Raw genomic sequence first — 23,082 nt, forward strand, 5'->3', positions numbered from 1 at the left:
ACTAGCATGTTGGGTAGAGCGATATGGATAATATATAAAAAGTATCACAAGAAATACTAAAATTATCCGACAGTCAGCAGACAACACTAACTACCAACAATATACCCCTCCTAGAAAATATACGCACATACAAAGACAAACAAAAACAAAGAACACATGGTCCCGATAGTATGATAAGGTACAGGCACCAGGGGGAGTTAAACAAGCTTTGCTATCCCACAAAACTCTACCTTTACATATCTATAGCGTATGCTGTAAAAGTAAACAAACCTCCACCTTTACATATCTATACTGTTAAAGTAAAACACATAATAAAACCCATACAGATTCACTGTCACAGATTCAGTCAGTTCTGCTTAATGGATTCTGAAAACACCAGAGAGTATGACACGCTTTAACTGAACGGGAACATCCATGCAGCTTTGTGATATAACTGTCAAGATGAAGTGTCTTAACATTACAGGTTGTCAGTGAACATATATCTACCTCGTCTCTTAATTGTTTTAGCGTTTTTTGTAACTTTTTGCACAATATAACATACCCACGAGTTTACTGACTGAGCGGCTAATCTTTGGAAAATTTTTAATAAACTTTGTTACATTTGAAATGCGAGTTCTGTTAAATGTATATGGGTTCATGGAAATGAAAGGTATATGCAATTTTCAGTTTGCTATATACTTCCTTTGAAATTCAGTATTCCATTACATATTACCTTCTTTAACATTTTAGCTTGCGCTTGAAGATAAAAGATTTGTTCTGTACATTTTAAGCTTCTGGCGAAATTGAGGCACTTTTAAGTAGTATTTTTACTTGGATCACCTACGAAATTTTATAACAAAGAATCGTATTTACAGATAAAAAATTCAGAGGACTTCTAAAAGTTATCTTTCCTTATAAGAATACATTTTTATTAGTAGGATATCAATTCTAAAATTCTCTCAATACTCTTAAAAGATATGAAAAGGTCTGTCTTATAAACTTGAATATTGTGCACAAAGTCTAAAATTAATATCTATAACTACGAATAAAAACAGTATTTACAGCTGCACAAAAATGCATCTATTCAATATTGGCACATAAGGATTGTATGAACCATCAAAACAAAATTTAATTCCTCATTAGGACAGTTTATAGCAATATGATGACAACGAATGGGTTATGATTAGAGGCATTATTTGGACCCTGGTTTTTCTAAAATAGAAAATTCTACAATCAATTCAAGATCTAAATTTTTATATTAATTATAAAATGTGATGATACGGTCTTGTTATTAAAAAAAGTGAGGAAACATCATTTGCGATGTCATTATAACGTCTTTAGAAATAAAATGAATTAAACACAAAATTGAAAGTTATGTTCACTGTTATCAGACCGACTAAAGGGTGTTAAATTTGACAAATCAACTGACCAAAACAGGCTTTACCGTACCATCTTCTTTAAGGGAAAAAAAACCAACATCGCAATATTCATTTTGTCGACAAAATATATTCTATGCGGCAGTTTTAATCTGTCTAATATTTTGTACACATCGTTGTATAATTTAAAAGTTTTCACACTATTGTCGCCTTCAGTTTTTCTAATGTTTAGCAATTCCCACCTTTCGTTATTATTTTATCATACTGTTGATAAAGATTATAAACCATGGAGGTCCATTTCTTTGTTGTTATCTGGAACTCTGATATGAAGGTGGAGGTAAAGCCCTAAACCGAAATGAATTCGGACAGTTTTGACGCTTTTATTTCGCTCTAGGCTAATTACATTTCCCATATTTAATCATATCTCCTATGCATCTTGTATATTAATGCCTCGATATCGAAACTTATCGCGTTCGATTGAAAACATGCATACCAGGTACCGATTTTATTACTTTTGGGCTTTTCTACTGAGTATATAGTGGCGGTCAAACCGGTATTAAAAAGTCAGCACAACATAACTAAATAAATAAAGAGAAGAACCTTTGATGAAGTATACAAAGAGATGCCAGCACATGTATCCAACATAAAACTAATTACCAGCAATCGTTCTGAGAATTTTTATGACATCAAATGAGCAATAAACGTTATGCAAGACAATGTCGTAAAATGCGACAAATCAAATAAACTGCCCAGAAGACAACATTGACAAGCAGTTTTCCCAAAGCAAGATGGTGTTCAGATAAATGTTAATCAAAATTAGAGTTTGCTATTATACATGAATATCAAACTAAAATTGATCTCCTATTGTATATCTATGTAAGTGAGGAACACTTTTCTTGGTCCTTGTACCAATTAAATAGATTTGTTTTGTCATTACTTTGTCATTATCTGCAACTCAAAGACAAGTAGTCTTTACTAGGGTTAGTTAGAAGTATTTTATAATAATAATTTGCCTGATTAATATTTCCTTGCACTCTCTCCCTCATTCCAAGTCTTCATTTTACAAGGAATTAAAAGAAGTATTAGTATACACATCAATACTTATTTATTTATATATTTGAAACTCGTATGTTGACGGATTAATATGTCCATATTAAATGATATTCTGTTCAAAAAGGCATTTGCAAGTTTTGAATTTTGAAAAAAAATGTCAGCATGTGACTCGACATAGGAAGTCGGTGGGCAGTGGGAAAATTTCCGATGACCCGTTATTTTTGCGTCACACAATTTCTTTTATTTACATTGGAATAATATAATGAGTTTATTGTCCATCTTAACAGGTACTTTGTTGTGTATATTTGTAAACATCAAACGAAATCAACAGAAGTCAATATTCTTATTATTCTACAAGTCTTTGTCATTTTCATACGGTAAAGGGTGATAAAATGAAGAGTTTAATGTGCAGGTCAACAATCAGATTTGAAGATAACATAGCAATTATCACCCGTTTTGTTTGGAGAAGGGTAAAATCAGTAAAATATTCATTTCAATATTAAAGCCATTTGTTGGCTGATGGGGGTAATAAAGAGGGTTTGAAGAAACCGAAAGTCTGCGTAAGGCACTCCACTTTATATTAACTGATAAAAGCTGTGGGAAAATTTCTCAATTTACAGAAGTATTTAAATATTTGTGTAATAATTGTAAAATTTGTTAGAATTATTGTTATTAATATGTATACAACTATAAGCGTGTAGTAGTTATCTCCCGTGAATATTCGGATGATCAATATTGTATATTAAAGTAACAACCATTATATCAAATAAAATGCTTTAAACCTTTGATAAATGAATTTACTGATAAATAAGAATATCAAGATTGGTGCGTATCTTTTTTTAACATAAATTGGAAGATTTGTTCTATGATTGATATGTGTGAAAATGAAATCGCTTTTATGATATACAGGATAATTAAACATATATAAATAGATAAAAACATTAAGATTTCCATAGATTTTATTTAGTTAACTATTTTTAAATAAATATATATTAAACTTTCGTATGAATGTTTAATTAATAAATTTACCAAACAAATAAAATACAAAAATATACTTTAAAAAACAATATAAAATGTAGATAAAAGTGGATTAATATTGTTTTTATTTTTCATAAATGACGAGCTATTAAATTCTAGCTGTTGTATTACTTTTTCATAATAAAATATTCATTTGTCACAAGGCTAATAATTGTAGAATTTTACATTATAAAACTGCCCTTACCTGCCGTATATCTGTGACATAGTTAGACGTCATAAATTGTCAACCAGACTTAATAAATACCGATTATCTGCTTAATATATAAAAAAAAAATCATACAACGGACTCCTGAGATATCCCGTAACCAACTTTACAAAAATGTGTTATAGTTCAATTGTTAAAACATCACAAAGATGAGATCATATATCTCCACTTTAGTGTCTTATGTTCTATAGTAACCTAAAAAGATACTAAAATATTTAATGGCTCATTCCGAAATCATCTTAATGTAGAAAATTGAAAATGGTAGCATCTGATTGGTAAAGTGTTCATTTTCTGTGAACTGAGAGCAACATTATGTGTGTTTCATCATAGGTTATGTTTGTAATAAAATTGTAGTAATCTGTGGCCGGTATGGAATGATTTTATTACAATTTTATAATCTTTTGCCTGTTTTTATCTCTTAATTCTATGCTTCATTACATTTTACAGAATTAGGACTTGTGATTGGGAGGTATACGATTTTTCTCATATGTTTATTGCAAAATTACTTTTTGTTTACTACATTTTTTGTGTTGAATGAAAGGGAAAATGAGAATTTTAATATACTGACGTGAACACATTTTATGAAATACCCTTATTATATTTACAGAAAATATCATAAAATTATATGATGTTCAAGCATTATGCAGTCTTCTGTTGTGTCATTCATAAAAAAAAATGAGAAAAAATGACATATATATATATATATTAGCAATAATTTGTTTGAGTATAATTCTTTTCATTGGCTACAGCATCCTTTAACATTTCTTTTTTAAAATAAGATGTATATATTCCTGCTTGCTGGAGTTCGTCTGAATGATTAGACTTTTTGTATGTATTATGAGTAACCATTGTCGCCACATAACACGACTATTACCATAAATTAGGATTAGTCTCTATAAGGTGAAGATTTAAGGAGGTTCGAACCCATTTTATGGTAAATAATATTGAGGATTAAAGAAATATCGTGAATTTTCTCACTAAATTCTGGCGATTTCATGGCGTTTGATGTGAGAACTATCTATCTTTTGATGTGTTACCGCCGTATAAGGTAACATTTATATGCATGTAAAAAAATGCTTCAATTTTAAGGAATTTCATTGTTCTTTATAAAGAAATAGGCAGCTATTTCAACTTTTAACAGTTTTAGGGAAAATGTTCCGAGATTAGTGAGTCAACTATATAAATTATTCGTTGTATTTTATTTTCAGACAAGTTTTGAAATGTTTCGCATTTCACGACTAATGAACAAGGAATTTGACAAGAAACGCAAATCATTTATATAATAAATTATTAACAACTTTAAATTAATTCACAAGTTCATGTATAAATCGAAGTTTTGAGTTTCACAAAAATTGAAATTTGACCATTGAAGATCGATCTCGCGATCAATTTTAACTTTAGTTAGCTTTTAACGAATAACATGCACCCAGTGTGGTTTCCACTTATTAATAATACATTTTAATAAATAACAGATTATGCGCGTATCGATGATACACGGTAAGTGGATTACTTTACGCGGGATATTATAACAAAAACAAAAAACAAAAAACAACAGCATGTTGCATGTATGACAGCTAAACAGTCATTCAATATTTTCACCTACTCTCCTATGGAACGAAGAATTAAACGCTCTTTTTATAAACAACATTTCAAACGTTTGTCAACTGAAGTATTTGATAAACTTGTGTTTTTGTCTTTCAAAGAAATTGGTGTTGAGGACAGATGTTTAAAACTTGAGGTAAATTTGTCCTGGCTTTGTATGTTTTGGGTTGCAAACTTGTCGCCTTGTTTTTTCCAATATATCTCCTGTTAACTTTATACAAAAGTAAACAATTTACTTTACAGGTTCATCTGCATTTAGATATTTTATCAAAATCAAGCCGGTGTCTATGAATTTTTTAATTGAATATTGAAATTTATACATTTTTTAAACATTATTTTAATTTACTCTTGTCAGTCGGCATCCGGACTATTTCGGGGTTGATAATGGTATTTATAATGTTCTTAATACAAAGGTATTCCTCGGTTAGTTTTGAATTTCCCTTGTTTGGTTGCGAGAACCATTCAAGAGTAAAAAAGATCGACTTCCCTTTTTGATTCATATACGTGTAGCTGTAGATTTCAAAAATTCAGAATTGCAATTAAAAGCAAGAACAATTCGTTGATTTTTTTCCATAGTAGTGCAATTTTCGTGTTAGAATAGACAGCTATTTTTCGACTTGCCATTTGTATATCTTCCTGTTAGAATAAACTTATACCAAGAAGGGAACCTAAAATCATCAGTCGAAGAAGGAAACACAACATCATAATTATTGGAAACTAGAAGTATCCTTAATAATGTTAAGTTCAGCTAAATCCAATTATGTAATTAATTGTACTCGATAAATTTAAGTTTATGTGGCATTGTAAAAATAACCAATTCAATTGTAGTGTAATGTTCGTTGGAACCACGAGAATCGAAACAATCACGTTTATGTTAATTCACTTCCACTAAAAAATGAAAACAACACGTTATAAATTTCATGCGTCTGAAGCGCTTTTCTGGATTTACCTTCACCAGGAACGCTCAATGCCAAATATTTGAAAGCCAAGGATGTATAAGAACCGAAACAGTTGAAGAGCTCTAACATCTGTAAATTAAAAGTAGATGATACCACATTGTTACAAACTTTGTCTCTGGAGCAACCCGTTAATTAGTGATACCATAGATGTGATACCATAGAGGTGATACTGTGGTGATACTGTGGAAACAATCGGATAACTACTTTGGTGGTTATTTCTAATTCATGTTTATTTTGTAGCAGCCTAAGCGACATACTCTCCACCATAGAGGTGATACTGTGGAAACAATCAGATAACTACTCTGGTGGTTATTTCTAATTCATGTTTATTTTGTAGCAGCCTAAGCGACATACTCTCCACCATAGAGGTGATACTGTGGAAACAATCAGATAACTACTTTGGTTGTTATTTCTAATTCATGTTTATTTTGTAGCAGCCTAAGCGACATACTCTCCACCATATTTTTTTTTAATGAATTTAATTTTTGTTTTAAAGTTTTATGTTGCTGTGAGCTAAATCATTCTGAAAATATCTGAAATACTTCTAATGGTCTGATGGAAACCATTCTAGTTAGCACTGCTAATTAGGATCACATTTGATTAATATTTTTGGATATCATTTTTTCTTACTCTTGCTATTTCTATTTATGCTTTCGAAGTGCGATTTCATTATATAAATGTGTGTTTTATATCATCAATATCTGGCTTTAAGATTGATAATTTAGCAGGATGAAATACAATCAAAGGAAATGCAAAAATTCTTCGAAACTTGTACTGATGAATTAGATGTTTACCACATTTTTCATTATAACAAGATATCCCTTTTTCAATTTTCTGTTTTTTGAGGTTTATCGTGTTGTAGTTTTTGACTATTATCAGTGCTGAAAACTCTTAAACAAAAGTCACGATGACTACATGCACAAAACCTTGATGAAGGCTAATTAATCTGTCTGTGTAACAACACAGGAAGAAACATACTTGTGATGTATAAGCTATAATTGTCATAGCTTAAGAAGAAGTTCGACGGTAATCGTCACAAAACCAAACTTTTATACGAAAACTCAATTTACAAAATTATTTTCCAAGCCTCAACACACATAAAATGCTCCAATTACATTTGCAATTACATTTCTTTAAAATGCAATCAGGATCATAGATTACTTTTCTAGTAAACAAAGCAAAAAGGTTGGACATGGTCAAAATAATTTTGTTGGTCAGCCATTTTATGCTAAGGTCTAAAACACCTTTCAGACATAAACACCTCGTTGGTGCCAATTAAAAGGTTATAAACAGAAAATGAACATCGGTTTTATCTTGGAATGCAAAACTGACCGGCTCATAAAATAAATTGAAAAGGAATCAAATTTGTCACAGGGTCATGAAAACGTCCATATATTATAACTATCCAGGTGGTGCGAACAGTCCGATGATAAAAAAATAATAAAAGTTATATTATCTCCCTTGACCCACACGTGCATTTTCATTTGGCATATTTATGCCGAAAATGCAGTATGTGCCAAGTGAAGAAGCAATCAACATTTATCTGAACAAATTTATGATTTTCATACTCGATAAGTTTTCCATTTTTTTTCTTTAATATGTATGCATTACCAACTTTTCAGAAATAATCAAAATTCAGATCGTTTCGAGAGATAGCATCTTTAAACCGCTTTTGATTTGCTCTACATTTTGTATAATGACAAGCGTTTTTTCAACAATAAATCAGCTATTGTTATAATATGAAACTTTCCATCAAATGAGGTAAAAACGTTTTGTTTGAGGATACCAAAAGTGTCAAATTGTTAAAATATAGATGATTCTGTAAAACATACATCAAGACTTTCTGTATGAAAAACTTTGTTATAAACCATCATATATAACAAAATATTGTAACAATGATACGTCATATAACACTAGCGGTCTGAAATGGAGGACGTAAATCTTCATAGGGAGAACGGCATGTGATACGATAATTTATGATTCAGTTAAAGACCAAAAAACAGTCATAACGATTTATTGGAAAGTATAAGGTGGAAACAAAAGACAGATTAAGTGGACTGGTAGAGGAGACAAGTGAATACACGATACTTATATGCAAACAAAGTAGTTCAAACTAACAACCGTTATATAAGAATGCAAAACGACGATCTGTTGGATTAAAGTAAAATAATAAAGAGCTATACACAATGAATCTGTCTGTAATCTGTAGTATATCTAAAAGATTCTTGTGACAAACAACGAATCTCATGAAATACCAAAACAACAGCGCTCTTATTGTTGCACTTCTTCTAAAAGTCTTCAAATATATGTACTATCTGAGATCAACTTGTAACAACACCATCTCTAGCTACCATTTGACAAAAAGGGAGGGAGAGGGTTTGATATTCTTCGATACTTCTGTTTTGTCTTGTGTTTTGATTGATCTTTATACGAGAATTATCAAAGAACTTCAACAAATCTGGTAGATACTCCTTGCAAATTAATTATTGCATTGCCCGAGAAAATACATTGCTATAATTACAGCTATGAATACATAGCTCTAAAGGGGTCGATATCTAAAAAATAAATATAGAAATTTAACCCCACCACAAGTTCATGCGCCGGTAACTCTCTTGACTTTAGAGTTTAACATAGTGTAAAGACACAGGCATTGTCTGCTGTTATATGTTTTACATCTGGTATTTTTGGTTTGTTTGGTTAAGTTGCTGCCTTTTTATTCATACTCAAAAAACATATTCAAAACAGTTGGAAGGTAAAGTTGTTAAAGGCAATGCAAATAAATGATTTTTTCTTCTTTACAAACTCACCAAAGATAACCGACTAATAATTTAGCACTCTAGATACGCGCTTCGTCAACACACAACTTACCAGAGGCGCTCGAATCAGAACGGGTCGAAGGTCAAATCAATTACGAAGTTGAAACTCATTGTAAACCAAAGATTTCATAAAGCGCGCCAAACATTTTTAAGACCATCAATGCCTGATTAGAAAAACCTTGATGTAGAATGATTTATAAGTTATATGGAAAATAAATTTACAGAAAAGAACCCATCAGTGATATTTCCTGACAGCATAGGAGTGCTGATACTGGGTTGGTGATGTCTTCCAGCAGAGACACCAACTAGTGGTTGTAATTACTCATCACTAGCCAAGTCTTCCAGCAGAGGCACCAACTACTGGTTGTAAAAACTCATCACTAGCCAAGTCTTCCAGCAGAGGCACCAACTAGTGGTTGTAAAAACTCATCACTAGCCAAGTCGTCCAGCAGAGGCACCAACTAGTGGTTGTAAAAACTCATCACTAGGCAAGTCTTCCAGCAGAGGCATCATCTAGTGGTTGTAAAAACTCATCACAAGGCAAGTCTTCCAGCAGAGGCACCAACTAGTGGTTGTAAAAACTCATCACTAGGCAAGTCTTTCAGCAGAGGCATCAACTAGTGGTTATAAAAACTCATTACTAGGCAAGTCTTCCAGCAGAGGCACCAACTAGTGGTTGTAAAAACTCATCACTAGCAAAATAATTGAATACGCCAGATGCGCGTTTCGTCTACACAAGACTCATCAGCGGTGCTCAAATCAGAACAGTTAAAAGGCCTGCTACATTACGAGGTTGCAGAACAATGAAACCAAAATGTCCAGAAAGTTCAAATCAAAACAGTTTGAAAAAGAAAAGGCCAAATAGTCAGAAAAATGGTTCAAACAGTAAAATGATTCAAACATTCATAACAATGATTAAATATTCAGTAAAATAATTCAAATATTCAGTACAATGATTCAAATTTTCGGTAAAATGATTCAAACATTCAGTGAAATGATTCAAATTTTCAGTACAATGATTCAAACATTCAGTAAAATGATTCAAACATTCAGTACAATGATTCAAATATTCAGTACAATGATTCGGACTAATAAGCGTTATGATATTATACTTAAAGCGATTTATAAAAAGTAAAATAACAAAAATAACGAACTCCAAGAAAAATTCAAAACGAAAAGTCCCTTATCAAATGGCAAATTCAAAAGCTCAAACACATCAAATGAATGGAAAGCAGACTATAAACAATGACACTGTCTATAACATGAGGATGTAAATATATCATCATAGATTCCAGGATTAAAATTTTGTACGCCAGATTCGCCTTTCGTCTGCAAAAGACTCATCAGTGACGTTCTAATAAAAAAAGTTAAAAGGTCAAATAAAGGACGAAGTTGAAGAGCACTGAGAACCCAAAATTCCAAAAGATTTGTTTACCAATTTGTGCACAAAATTTAAGTAAATCCGATGCCAATGCACACACATTTTTAAATATGAAATACGAATATGGAGCTAAGAGTATTTCAATAACACGAAAGGTAAATGAAACACTTTGCGTTAAAAAAAATCAATACCAGTAACATAATTGTGCTTAAAGATTTTCCTAATTTTTTTTCTTCGTATTTCTTTCATCATTACAGTAACAGATTGCAAAAAATAGGAAAATAGATATTTTGATTTCTGATAATCACCTTCATTTTATATATGTAGGCAAATATTAACTCAAACTAAAAAGGTATCGGATGATAAGGTAACTGCAATTTTTTCTCGTTAAGGGTTGTGGAGCAAGCTTAATTCATTACATTTGGTGGAATCTTATACTGTTAATTTGATACAAAATTGTAGAAATAATTTAAGGTTTTCTCATTTAAATCAAATGTTATTTCGATTAAATGTAATATGATGAAACTGATTACAACAGTGAATCAATCACATGTGAATAGAAAAATTAATATGGTCTCCGGGAGACAATACGTACTTTATTATGTCACCTAAATATCTCGAGGTGACTTTTGGGGAACAATGAGGAAATACAATGAAGATTTGACAATCTTCAAATGTTGAGAGTGCCACTCTTAGACTAACCGTTCTTCGAAGGAAGTTGTAAAATCAAAGTAGTCTACCATTGTTTTATAATTCTTCTTATTTTTCCACTTCCGGTAAATGAAAGTGCACATTTAACCCCAAGTGCAACAATCCCTTTGGTACCCGTTTCAATTGCACACACCATTTTGTAATGGGCATATCAACATACAAAATTAGCATGAAATCCCAATAAATCCCTTCTATGACATGCCTCATGCGTTTTTATACGTAAATTTAATATGATAACGGAGACTTGGTCTTTTAAAATGATGAAATATAAGTTGAAAGACATCTGACATGGTACAATGCAAGATATTGATGTATTTATAGTTAAACAAAGGCATGGTCTGTATTGTTTTTATCTGTGTCCATTGTTTAGTCGAAATATACACCTTCAACTCAGTACGTAAACAATTGATGCTTCTCAAAATCCATTTCACATTAGGTGCGATTTATTCTGGACAAAATTGACACTCAAAAAGTAAAACGATATTCGAAAGCATAACTACATATTTGTTGGGATAGCTGAGACCAAAATTAAAAATAGTTGTGTCAAATACCTACCATATTATTATGCATCCTAATGCCTATCATATGAGTTATATTGGAACATTTGGTAGTGACTGACACAAAGTCTTAGGTCTTTTCACATACTCATGATAAAACAAAGAGCTAAATAAAACATCTACAGATCACCATTAGTTAAATATACATTTAGAGATTACCATTAGTTAATTTAAATATGCATCTACCGATCAACACCAATTAAACAAACATCTACAGATCACCATCAGTTGAATATTCATGTAGCTATCATCACCAGTGAAACAAACATCTAGTGTTATAGATCACCATTAGTTAAAATACGCATCTAGAGATCACCATTAGTTAAATATACATGTAGATATCACCATCATTTAAATATACATATAGATATCACCATCATTTAAACAAATATCTAGTGTAACAGATCACCATTAGTTAAAATACGCATCTAGAGATCACCATTAGTTAAAATATAAATTTAGAGATCACCATCATTTAAATATACATGTAGATATCACCATCAGTTAAACAAATATCTAGTGTAACAGATCACCATTAGTTAAAATACGCATTTAGAGATCACCATCAGTTAAAATATAAATTTAGAGATCACCATTAGTTAAAATGAAAATTAAGAAATCACCGCTACTCAAGCATTTACATTTAGAGATAAACATCAGTAAAAAGTATAAATTTAAAGATTATCATCAATAACAAAAGTCATGAAGTCCCTTTACACTTTGGATTCAGAGTGTTGGCATTGGTGGTTGGACTATAGTCTCATAGTCAAGAGTCCGCGTTATATTGTAAGGAAGGATGTTGTGTATTGATTTATGACGGATCAGCAGTGGTTCTTTTGCTGTTCTTCGTCTCAAATTCACAATGAGGCCTTCAACACGTAGCAAAACCTTACTGCAGGTTCATGTTAACATTCTAGTTGTTCTTATGGAAAATTAATGCTCGTGCATTTTAAATAAGAACAGAAAAGAAGTCTATAACGGCTGACATTCTTCTTATCTTTAAAGTCAAATAACATAATACAATAATGGTTCAAATTCATCAATTGTTTAATTGTTAAACATATATGTTTAATGAAGCATTTTTTCAACGCATTCCTTACTTTATGGTCCAATTTAAATTAAAACAAGTAATAATTGCTTTTTCACTGCTCAACACATTATGTTTATATTACTAAACTAGTTATTAATTGTTTTCAAATTGTTTTTTAAAACAGATAATAACATAAAAACGGCAAATTTATTAATTATTTATTGGAAAGAAATACTCGTATATATTTTAGTATCCAGGTGAAATATGTAAAGGTTGCAGTAAACGATTTTTTTTTAAACAGAGACTATGACGTTTCTACATCTTCATATTTATCGTTATTTGGAGAACGTCAGGTTGTTTATTGTTTCGGATAAATTTTTTCACAACTTTTACGGATCCTGGTCAATTAATAGCTTGACATATGATATAGAAACCTTGTTACAGACTGTATGGTGCCCTCAAGATATCTTTTTGTTATTTTGGTCCTTGTATGAGTGACGTCTTATTGAGATAGACCCCACATTTCTTTTTATTCATATTGGTCCTTTGCTATTAGTTTTGTCAATTGTGTGTAGGAATTTGATATCAGGAATCGATACACCTTATTCCTGCTTTAACTTTGAGACTGTTAAACTATACGGTATACTAAGTTGATCAAATAGGGACAAGCACAACACACATGATAGCGCAAAGTACATTTTTATGCTCCACCTACGATAGTAGAGGGGCATTATGTTTTTCGGTCTGTGCGTCCATTCGTCCGTCCGTCCGTTATTCCCGCTTCAGGTTAAAGTTTTTGGTCAAGGTAGTTTTTGATGAAGTTGAAGTACAATCAACTTGAAACTTAGTACACATGTTCCCTGTGATATGATCTTTCTAATTTTAATGCAAAATTAGAGTTTTGACTCCAATTTCACGGTCTACTGAACATAGAAAATGATAGTGCGAGTGGGCATCCGTGTACTATTGACACATCCTTGTTTATGCGTGTTTTGTGTTTGAATACTAGTACCTCTAACCCGAATAATGCAGTCCGTCTCCGTCATCGATCCCTCTTACTTGCAAAGTAAATCGTAGATCGGCGGAATATAACGACTGAATTATTCGAGTTATAGTATCTCCTTTATATAGGCCAGTGACATACTTTTCTGACAAACTTTTCTACACAATTACTGTACTATACTACTACTGTAAACAACTTAAGTTTTATACAAGTCTATATATATGCAGCGTGTATACTTAAAACCAATTGTATTATTTAATCTGCATTTTACAATCAATCGTTGGTCCACTTTAGAAAATGTTTATTAAGATAATAAAACCTAAGACCTCAAAATTCGAGTGTGGTGTACTTCTTACACGTGGGTCAAGTATTGCTCAATTTTCTTTGTAGTTTCGCTATATTATGCATGTTTAGAATGAACATTTTAACATTTCTGCCTTAACCGCATTTAGAGGCTGTCTGGTACTCAATAACATATCGCTAAGAAACAACATTGACATCTGTGATGTTGGTGTTTCATTCAGCTGTTTATGCTTTTTGTTTACTTTTATTTGTATATACAATGTATATTTGGTTCTCTTTATTTTTTTTCATCTTTTAGACTTTTACTTTTAGAACTTTCATATATATTCTAATTATACTTTGCAGGGTCATACATTGAAATGCAAAACCCTTTGTTGTAATAACAATGATAGAAGAGGGACGAAAGATACCAGAGGGACAGTCAAACTCATAGATCGAAAACAAACTGACAACGCCATGGCCAAAAATAAAAAGACAAACAGACAAATAATAGTACAGATGACACAACATAGAAAACTAAAGACTAAGCAACACGAACCCCACCAAAAACTGGGGGTGATCTCAGGTGCTCCGGAAGGGTAAGCAGATCCTGCTCCACATGTGGCACCCGTCGTGTTGCTTATGTTATTACAAATCCGGTAAATAGTCTAATTCGGTAAGTCACATTCGTGAAAAGGGAAGGGTATTGTAGTTACGACATAAGGAACATATCCGATATCATCTGTGAAACGGTTATTCCATAACGGTCAACCAACTCGTGATGGCGTCCGTAAAATTTACGAAGGGATGATTTCAACTTCACCATTTGGAACTCTTGGCTTAATAGCTTCCTTGTGAGTAGCAATCCTCTATCAAGGAAATCATGATAGGAAACACAAGCCCGGGAATATCGTATCAATTGGGAGATATATACTCCGTATGCAGGCGCTGCTGGAATGTTGCTACATAGAAATGGAAAGTTCACAATTGGGAAGCTGAAATCATCTCTTGTGTCGTAAAGTTTTGTTTTCAACCGACCCTCATTGTCAATTTCTAGATGTAAGTCAAGATATGAGGCAGACTTAACTGTATCTGTAGTATCCTTTATCTCTAGTTCGATGGGATAGATTCGTTCAACATAGTCACCAAATTTTGTATTATTTAGTGAGAGAACATCATCTATATAGCGGAACGTAGAGTTAATTAAAAGGATATTGCTAACTTCTTATCTTTCTTCCTAAGAAGTTCCTGTATGAAGTCAGCCTCATAATAATAAAGAAACAAGTCGGCAAGAAGAGGGGCACAATTGGTTCCCATTGGAATTCCGACAGTCTGTTGAAAAACACGTCCTCCAAACGTAACAAATATGTTGTCAATCAAGAAATCAAGCATTTTGATAATGTCAGTTTCAGAGAATTTTTTGTTTGAATCAGTTATTCTTTACAAAGTATAATTTATCCCTCCCCAAGACAAGATACTTGTATCTACGTTCGCCATTCTTTTTAATGAAACAAAGTAATACCAACTCTTTCAATTTGTCTTTTAGTTTGGAATGGGGAATACTTGTGTAAAGTGTAGAAAAGTCAAATGTTTTAATACTATTGCAAGATGAGAGAGTCTTAGATTGTATGTACTCTAAAAGATCTTTGGAATTTTTTAGTATCCACATCTGATTCACGCCACCTCTAGAATAGGCAGTTTCACAATAACTTTGGAGCCCGGCTTTGATTGCTGATAAAATAGATGTTAATCAGTTAGAAAGAGGTTTCGTGGAGCACTTGGAAGACCCAGCAATATACCGTTGTTTGTAAGGACACTTATGTAGTTTAGGTATCCAATACAGTGATGGAAAATCCAGTTCTTCATCTTTGGTTGAAATTCCAAAGGAACATAGAACAGACCTATGATTATCCAGGATTTCCTCTTTGGTAAGTGTCGTGAGGGTATATGTTGAGTTTCCAAGTGAATTGTCAATACCTAATTCATTTATCAAGCAGATAGATGTTATTTGAATTACAGTATGTGCTTTCCTCGAAACTGGAGAACCCCAATGACGTCTTGGATATAGATTTATTATTAACAGGACTCCTCCTGTCCCGTGGAAGAGATTTAGAACACTTCCGAAATTATAATTGATCCTTGGCTTTTATTGAAAGTTGTTTAATGGCTTAGAACCACTAATTTGGGCCGGTCAGAAAGAGCATACAAGAAGAAGTACATATGTTAAACAAAATAGTTCCTACGCATAGCTGTAACTTTTTAAATAAGTAAAATATTTGGGTAATTTTGGTATCAAACGAATGCTTAAAGATTGGGGATCACTGTTGAACCCTTGTTGAAAGTTTGTTTTGAATGATATAAAAATATATGAAATTAAGATAGGAGAGCATGTTTGCCCTGTGTTCAGAGTTTGACATGAAATGACTGTCACTTTATTTTATCTTTAGACAAAATAGCTATGAATGCTTGAATTTGCCCAATTTAACATAGAAAGCAATAGGACTATAACTTGGTCGCTTTATTCCTTATGTACTTTGTGTTAGTACACTGATCGAGATGAAAAGAGGTGAAAGTTGGGATCTGAAAAAATAGTTTAACCCAACCACATGTTCATGAGCAATCCAAGTTTAAAATGAACGCTGTCAGTGGATATGTTTTGTCATACCTTTTTTTAATTGAGGAATTAGTATGGAGTTGTTTGTAGATCTTTCATAGCATCTGTTTAATTCATTTACTGTTATTTTAAACTCTGGTCTATTTTGAAGTTGACATATCGTATAGACACCGGTTTGTGAGGACTATATGTTGACCTGTAGATGTCTTTTGGTTTTTTATGTTGTTGTGTTCCTATCTCATCGGCGTAGAACGCGGATCTCCTTCTATTCATATATATATATAGTTTGATCAAGTTAGTGTGGTAGAGATTGCTGAAGATAGCTCATCATTCGAGCGATTGAAAAACATGTCGATAATTGGATTAACTAGTCATGCACTGTTTGTCAACTTATGATTATTTAATGTAATATAGTATACTTAAAATCTAATATTCCTTTGGAACTAAAAAAACAAGAAGAACTACCATTTCTGGATGAACGCTTTAATGGACTCTTTACAAAATATAGGTCTTTTTTTTTAAAAGAACACATTCTTTAAGTGCTTGAACCCAACCTGGAGCCTATGATTGAGTGGTTGTCGTTGGTTTCTCAGTCTGTCTGTCATATTTGTTTTTCGTTGACTGTTTTTTTTTCATAAACGAGAGATTTGGTTTTTCTTTTGAAATAATTCACATTTTTCATGTCGGGGCCTTTTTATACCTGACTATACGGTATTGATTTTGCTCATTGTTGAAGATTGTTTGGTTACAAAAGGAAGATAACTCTTGACGTTACAATGGAATCTATATATTAGTTAAGAGCTAATATATCTTTAGACCAAAAAGATTTTCAAAAACTGATTTCATATTTTTCAGTTAACAGTTACTACGTGAAATGAAACTATACAATCCCTGCATTATTTGTTTACCATACGTCACCATTAGTATGGACTCTGTCTTGTTTTTAAGAAACAGTGGTACTTAATGCCACGCCGTTTGCTCCGGTGGATTGTTGTCTCATTGTCAATCTATCACATCTTATTTTATTTTAAAGAGACATCTTACCTAATTACACCTAGATAACGAATTTATTTCTTTTATTTCTTATTTCTATGAATTAAAGCGTATTATGGATTGTTTACCTGATTTCAAGTATTTATCGTTCTACCGGGGTGTACTGTATGACTTTAATATATAGGTATACATTAACAAAACATTCCATACCAATAAAAACAAAACTTACCGCATATATGATTTGAATGTAGGAAATGAAGGTATTTTAATTTTATAGTAACATAATTTGGATACCATTTTAGGGAACGGAAAAACATCCGTGTATGGTATAGCGATTTACTCTGTCAATAATTTTTAGATCAGTTTTGTTTTGAAATTTAGAAAAAAGAGGATGAAGATACGGGGTCATTACCGTAAACGGGCGATAAACAAACAACATTCTGACCCCAAAAATTCCATCATCATCTCAAATCTCTGCTCTAGACATTGCAAGTTTCTGCTTTAATTTTAAATAAATTTTATATAACAACATGTAATGACTTAAATTAAAAAGAATTTAAAACCATTTGTGTAGGTGTAGATTTTTGACCCTATCTGTCAACAACATTTTGGTCAGAGACCACACATTACGTTTCAATTTTATGACCACCTTAAAAACTTTTATTCTTCCGATTTGTAATCTCTTGTTATGATATTTTGTTTCGGGTAATTTGCCTTATCGCCCTAAAAGGGTCTTGGTAAACAAATATCTTGAATTTACTACTCGCTATTGCCACTCAACAATCTGCTATAAAATAGGCAAATAAATAAATTGTGACCACTAGTGACGTCATCATCTCATACAAAACTTTGCACTTTAACTACACTGCTTGTAACTATGAAGTTAAATATGTGGTTACATGTTCAATTCAACATTCACAAAGGTTAGGTGGTTAAACGACAAAACTTAAACTGACAGTATATGTTTCCCAAGTGTGTAGTCTCATAGCTTTTGTTTTGTTGTTGTTTTTAGTGTGCATTTTATTCACTGAATTATATACGAAATACCATTTAAGGAGTCATCACTTGCTTTTGGTGTTCTATGGATTCTGCATTCATAAAGTTTGAAATTATGTCACAGGAAAATTAAGTCTGACCAAACGAAACTTGAGTTTTAGGGTAGAATTTATACAATATTAACAAAGCAAACAGTTTTAGAGATACATACAATACAAGAATACCAACAATCCCACTGAAGTTAATATTATAAGCTTAATGGCTTTAATCGATTATTGTTTAAACACATTTACATACTATTTAATTGTTTTCTTTTTAAACTGGTATATCACTCAAGGAACGTTAAGTTTTCCTGCTTCACTTTAAAATTAAATGGCTATTTTAAGATTTTCAACTTTTAGCTTAAAAAATCCACGAGAAAATAATGGGTTATCTCGCTTTAGCTCTGCATTTTGTGCAGCTGCAACACACTAGCTTAAATCATTTTCTTTTTTTTCAAGTATCTTATATTTCCCTTTTCTTTAACAAATTAAGTGATAAAAAGATAAATCGATAAGCTTCAGGTAACAATATTTAACGTCATTTTTCATAAATACCAATAGTCACGCGAACAATATTATGTGTAATAGTACATAAAATATTAAAAACTTTCCCGGATAGGGTGTCAATGCAAAAAATGGTTAATTATGACCTAAAATGTGTTATGGTTTTCTTCGATTTTAGTAATTACGTTGCTAAGCAACACTAATGAAACGAAAAGGAGAATGCTATTTTTATTGCAAAAGTAATCATAAAATTTTGTCTTTATCCTGTAGTGTTTCTCAGAATGTTAGAATATAGCTTTGTTTCCCTTTTTTCAATGGACCACTGGAAGCGTTATATCACATGACCAATTCTCAAAACGATAAAGTTATTAAAAGCAAAATACCACAACGTTTCAATGCGTTTACAATTAGCGTGATAGAATAGTATTAAAATAAAATAATCAATTGAAACAATACTCGAACATCATTGAAATGTAATAAAAATTGATGATAACTGAATTTTGTCAGGGGAACTGCCACAGTTCAACTTAGATGTTGCTCACACAACCTTAAATTACCACTATATTGTTGAAAATAAAGCTTGCATAATACATGAACGTCGCTTAGAAAATGCCTTTGAAAACGAAAGTTTATTGTAACACGATTTAGAATTACAATTCCCTTGAATATTTTGATGTAAATGAGTCGCGATTGAGGATTACAATTTTTAAACTGGGTAGAACAGTTGCGAGAGATAACTGGGTAGAACAGTTGCGAGAGAGAACTGGGTAGAACAGTTGCGAGAGATAACTGTTGTATATGTTTTATTGTTATTCTCTAGAAGCCATGAAATGTAAATGTTAAAATTGAATTCAACACGACTTCCGAAATCTAAAACTTCGATTTTATTCATAGTTGTCAAAAAATTAAAAAATCCATTAACGTTTACTTATTTATTATAAATGTTTAGATGACAGAATTAGAAAAAAATAAAATAATTTTAGGTCATAAATAAACTTATTTGTAATAAATATTTGGATGACTAAAATTCATATATATTAAAGAATAAATGAATAAAGTGTAGACACAAAATAGAGCTACATGTATCAGATTTCAAGAAAATGCCTATATGACATGTATTAAATGCATTCATGATTTACGCCTTTTGACCTCCTGACAGTTGACTTTACTTTTGAGTATTTCGTTACTTGAGCCAAAGTTTTATTTTGAATTTGTACATTTTTGGCATTACCCAAGCAGAAAAAAGTAATGCACTATTCTTACGTAATCAAAAATAGTTTAATTTATAATGTATATCGATGGTTATTCCTGAAAGTGTGGAGACTTGTGCCATATTTTGATTCCTCTAACATTTAAAATGATATGACTCCTTAACAGGGTGACCAAGGATTGATCAAACAAATGAATATGTTTCCAGTATGTTTAGATAAAGTAGATTCTAATAAATAAAACTTCTTCTCTTATTCAAAGAGATGGAACGTAAATTTTGCTCCTCATTTTAAGGTTTAATAAATGCGTGTTACAGTTACTTAAGCTTTCTACAATGCGGGCGGTCTACCGAGTTGTAAATTACAAGCTTAAAACGGTGTGTCTTTTTCCTGTCGTTTGACTTTATCTTATTTTCAACAGTTATTACCAATTGTAAATTAACAAGTACCTTTTTATCTGATTTACGAGAGCGGTAGCGTTGTGTGTTCCAAATTTCCAAAATTGTGTTCCTTCACCAAGGTCTTGTTAATATTTTGAAGCTGCAGCTCTTTTAAAAATGTTTAAAATATTCTTTCATACAACATGTTATACATTAACAGAATCAACATTTTCATGTTTAAAGTCAACAAAGGGAGCATGAAATATAAAAAGTCAAATATAATGTCTTACAAAGTACACACATAAACACGTGGAAAATTGAACACAAATTTATAGTTTGGCAATAGTAAGAAAAGGGTTAACAAATATACAAAATGCAATAGACATGAATCCAATACAACAACATCATGGTTTTGTATGTTGCTCGGTAAGCAAGAAGTTTTTTAAAAGTGTTTTTGAGTTTTTAGTTAAAACAATATCTGTATTTGCAGCGTCTTTACAGAGGGACAAACTGAGGAAAATCGTGCAACGTAATAATTATCAATTATGTCTAAATTGGTTGAGAATTAACAGTCCAAACGTGCATGGCGACATTTACAACTGAGTGTCCATTCAGTTGACATTGGAATATACGTTCTTCGTTAGGAGTAAACTCCTGCACATTCACCATCAGCGTTAAACTAAGGTTACAGAATTGTTGAAGGGGATGGGGCACAAAGTCGCTATTTTAAAACTACTAAACCATCAAAAGTTATATAGCTTTTCAAAAGGGACTGAAATAAAACAGTGCCAATGCTCCTCATTTCTGTTGTTGGGAGGAAAATTTGCAGTGCGTTTTCATGCAACAAATTTTAACCAAACCCAAATTTGAAGATATATATTTTAAATTTTAAGTTTTCAAAGATACAAAATTAAAAACTCTCACTGACCATCCAGTCCACTGACTATCATTATTGAAATGGAATTTTAAACCTAAGATAATTCAAAAGGCGACGGGTGTTACCGACAAACAAATAAATTCAAAATATAAAATATTACTTGCTTAATGTCTATTACAAAGAATTTAATACTTGAAATATATAAACTTAAAAGTCAACTTTAATTGTATTTTAACAGAATAATGCACGGGTGATTTTGAATTTATAAATTCTGGTCTGCCAGTTTTAATTTCGTATAGAATTACACAAGAAATAATTTATTTAACATAGAGTAACACTTAGATAAATAGCTATATTGCAGCAACTTAATACATCGTAAAATTTTAATATGTAATGATTTTTGTGTATCTATTTCAATATGAATTAATGCTATAAATGCATATATGTATTAAATAGAAATCTATAAAATCTTCATATTGTTACATAACCAAGTCGGTATCATCTAACCAGATCTATACTCGTAGTACTACGGAGAGGGTAAAAATCATAATAAAACAACTCAAAACAGCCTTCAACCAAAATTACTTATTTTATGTCATTTTTATTTTAACATAACTACAATTAATGTTAATTTTCTACAATCATATAGCAGGTCTTAATGCAGTCGTTTACAACGGGTGAGCTAATGCTCATATAGAGACCAATCTTAACCATCAAATTTTGATTGCCATAAAGTTAGTTGGAAATGGCAAGGAAAGGGTGTAAAATAAAAACTACGGGGAAATAAAATCGCCATTAAAGCTTGTATGGCTGTCAAGCGTTTATTGCGCATAAGGTTACTATAAGAAATCATTTAAACGAATTTGATGTTTAATGCAGAAAATAAAAAAAAAGATCTTACCTTTCGGGTGAGCTCAGTGTTCTTCTGAAGTTCCTTTGCTTACGTGGTGATTATCAACATCTACTGGTACTGAAAGTTCAAAAAGGAAATGAAAATGGTTATTTTTAAAGAGTGTCCTTGCAATTTATTGTTGAAGTTTGTCATTACATCCAACAATGATTTTCGGTACAAAAAAAATCTGGAACCTCAAATTTTATAAGTACTAAATTTGAAAACCGCAAAGCAATTTGAATTATTATAAATGGTGTTGAATTTCAACGCCTGTTATTAAAGTTTATGACTAAAACCTTATGAGAAAAACATATAAAATTCTTAGATATTAATTACAGTTCGCGGAGGTAGAATTTTAAAGATGGAAGAGATAGGCTATTTTTGAACTGTGTGAATTACTGCGCACAAGTAGACCCACCCAATACGCTAGATTTTTAACTCTTCCATTGGCTTGCCATTACACCGTAATTCCGTTCTGCATAGGACAAAAATAAAAAATAAATTAACAAAATTGTTGATATTTAATCGATAAAATTTTAGTTTTTCTTAAAATTTACTAAATCATTTTCATTTCTCTATGAATCA

General features: G+C 31.6%; 1 protein-coding gene across 2 annotated transcripts in view; it reads right to left on the reverse strand.

Annotated features, from left to right (window-relative positions):
- The window catches only part of LOC127699862 (homeobox protein php-3-like), a 65,784-nt gene extending 42,910 nt beyond the window's left edge, over nt 1-22,874 (reverse strand). The window contains exons 1-2 of one of the 2 annotated variants that reach the window (XM_052203271.1): nt 22,834-22,874; nt 22,507-22,575 (exon numbers count right to left, since the gene is read on the reverse strand). The gene's annotated coding sequence lies outside the window, so the exon portion shown is untranslated. Of the gene's footprint in view, nt 1-22,506; nt 22,793-22,833 lie in introns of those variants that run through there. The other variant, XM_052203269.1, reaches the window with a different exon arrangement.
- Between the last annotated feature and the right edge of the window lie 208 nt (nt 22,875-23,082).

Source organism: Mytilus californianus, unplaced genomic scaffold, assembly GCF_021869535.1.
Source record: "Mytilus californianus isolate M0D057914Y unplaced genomic scaffold, xbMytCali1.0.p SCAF_42, whole genome shotgun sequence".
NCBI lineage: Eukaryota > Metazoa > Mollusca > Bivalvia > Mytilida > Mytilidae > Mytilus > Mytilus californianus.